A 2,641-nucleotide genomic window follows, 5' to 3' on the forward strand; every position below is an offset into this window, starting at 1 on the left:
TTTGCAGACCGGTTTCCAGACTGATATGGCTATACCTTGGGGTTTGAAAAGAAAAGAGAAAGAAAGAAAGAAGAGACAGAGAGAAAAAGGGAGGGAGGGAGGGAGGGAGGGAGGGAGGGAGGGGGCAAGGCAAGAAGGAAGGAAGGGAGAGAGAGAGAGAAGAAAAAAGAGAGGGAGAGAAAGGAAGGGAGGAGGAGGAGAAAGAGAGACTCATTCGGTCTCTTGTGTTAACCACACACACACACACACACACACACACACACACACGCGAAAAGAAAGCCTCTCACAAATGGAAACATTGTGACCAAATGCACCTGAGGCAGTAGACTCAAGTCTTGGGAAGCTCATGCTGCCAACTTCTTTCTCCCAATGAGTCTCAAAGGGGCACCAAGATCATTTTCCACACTCCTTTCCCAGACCAACACAGCTATATCTTTAAATACCAAAAAATAAGAAAAGGTACAGGTGGGGGTGGGGGTGACAAAATGAAGACATGCCCCCCTCCCCCAAGTCCCTGAGATGTCTGACCCTGCCATAAGTTTCCCTGCAAACAGTGCGTGGCCTTGCAATCGCTTCAAAGCGCAGCTGAGGATGGAGCAGCCCAGTTTAGGCAGCCAGAGGGACGCTGCAAACAGAAAAGCAGCAACGGTTTGCAATGCAAGCAATTGGGGGGACGAAGGGAAAATCCCATGGGAGAAGGAACAGAATGGTTATGGGGTGCCCTGCCCTCCTTTTGCCCTCCTTCCTAGTCAGTGAGTGCAGCCTCCTCCGAAGCCCTTGTTCCCTTTCCATGGAGCCTTGTTGGTAAATCAGTGGTTAACCCATTCTCCTGATTGAAATGCAAATCCCTCTCTTTAGAGGCTGCCAAATGCGTCGTGGCCACGCTCGCCCTGCCCATCATCCCCAGCCTGGCTCCTCATTCCCACCCACCACCCCCTTCAAAAGACAAGAAGGAGAAAAGGGCTGAGAAGTGTTGCCTTTCCATCCAACAAAGTGGTGCGATGGAAAGTCCTCCCCGGCAAAAAAAAAAGGCTAAGGCTGAAAAGGATCGAGGATAGGGCGCAAGAAGGGAGGGATACTGTACCTTGTTTTGAAGGAGGAAGACACACACAAACACAAACACACACAGAGAGACGGATGCAGCCTGTCCAGTGATGGGAATCCAACTGGTTTCTCCCAGTTTTGGCAGAGTTTTGCGCCTTGCAAGGAAAAAGCGCAAAGACGCATCCTTTTTTTTTTTTTGGATAGGGCTCAATAAGTTAAGGATCCCTTGTTTTTTAGCCCTTCACAAACAACATGCACAAACACACCAACAAATAAACACACACAGTTGCATCTACCCAACGATGGGAATAAACCAGAACGATTTTTTATCCATCCTTTCCCAGTTTTTGGGCAGAGAGCTGAGTTTTGTTTCCTTGCGCCTTGAAAGGAAAAGGCGCAAAGGAGGGTCCTCTTTTGGATAGTTCAGGATCCCTTGTTTCGGAGCCCTTTCCAAACGACACACACAAATACACAAACAAACAAACACTATCCAATGATTGGAATAAACCAAAATGATTTCTCCCTAGTTTTTGGCAGAGAGCTGGGTTTTGTGTCTCTCTCTATTTTGTATTAAAATCTTATCTTTTCCAAAAGTGTCAGGAGAGATATCAAGGGAGAAATAGGTGAAACAGGGACAAAAAAGGGGTGGAGAGAAAGAGAGAGAGAGAGAAAGAAAGAGAGATGGTGTGTGTGTGTGTGTTTTGTTTCCAATGGGTTTTGTGGCTTAAAAAACACATCCAGACACACACACACACACACACACACACAAACTCCATTGTGCCTTGCTCTTTGCAATGGTTTCCAATGCAGCTTCAAAAGGATGGGGGGAATCGGAGCCTTTTGGATTTGTTGTCGTGTTCCAGCTGAGAAAATTAAACTCTAATACCTTCAGAAAAAGAGAGAGAGAGAGAGAAAGAGAGAGAGAGAAGGGGGGAAAGGAAAAATAACTCTGAAGACTTTTCCTCCTTCGTAAAGAAATGACCTTTCCTTGCGTGATTCCGGAGGTAACCTAGCTGCGTAATTGTATTTGCGCTTGCAAAAAAGGCTGCCTCACAGTCCCCTTATTGGTTTGCAATTCCATTAAATATATTGCAGGAGCGCCTAGGTTAAGCTTGATTTAAATTTGCATACATTTTCATACGTTTAGCAGAAATAAAAGAAGGCTTGCAGCTACCCGAAAGTCATTAAGGCATTAAGTTGGCTGGCGAGGCAGATCTGGAGGGGGAGGAGGAGGAGGAGCAGGACCCTATATATATAGATAGATAGATATTCATTTATCAAAAAAAATAGTCAAGGAAATGAAAATATCGCCCTAAACAAGGTGAGCTTCTTTCCACTTCTTTCTTCTCTCTCTCTCTCTCTCTCTCTTCCCCTCCTCCCCATTGCTTTGGCTTTTTACCCCCTAAACTTAGGATAAAACAAGGTTTGTGGCCGTTTTCTTTCTGCCTGAGTGTTTTAGGTAAGGAATCTGGTTTGGTTTGCTTTCCAAAGCAAAGTGGTTCGGATGCAAAATCCTTTGGTTGCTTTGCTTTCCAAAGCAAAAGTTGCAATCCATCGAGCTATCGATTTCTCCCTCTCTTAAAGTTGGGAAAGTTTG

The 2,641-nt window shown here is 45.6% G+C and overlaps 1 long non-coding RNA gene across 1 annotated transcript in view; it reads left to right on the plus strand.

Moving 5' to 3' along the window:
• The first annotated feature begins 2,258 nt into the window (after positions 1-2,258).
• The window catches only part of LOC121937288, a 95,297-nt gene continuing 94,914 nt past the window's right edge, over positions 2,259-2,641 (plus strand). The window contains exon 1 of the long non-coding RNA XR_006105097.1: positions 2,259-2,365. This is a non-coding gene — a long non-coding RNA (uncharacterized LOC121937288). The remainder of the gene's footprint in view (positions 2,366-2,641) is intronic.

This window comes from Sceloporus undulatus, chromosome 7, assembly GCF_019175285.1.
Source record: "Sceloporus undulatus isolate JIND9_A2432 ecotype Alabama chromosome 7, SceUnd_v1.1, whole genome shotgun sequence".
NCBI classification, from domain to species: domain Eukaryota; kingdom Metazoa; phylum Chordata; class Lepidosauria; order Squamata; family Phrynosomatidae; genus Sceloporus; species Sceloporus undulatus.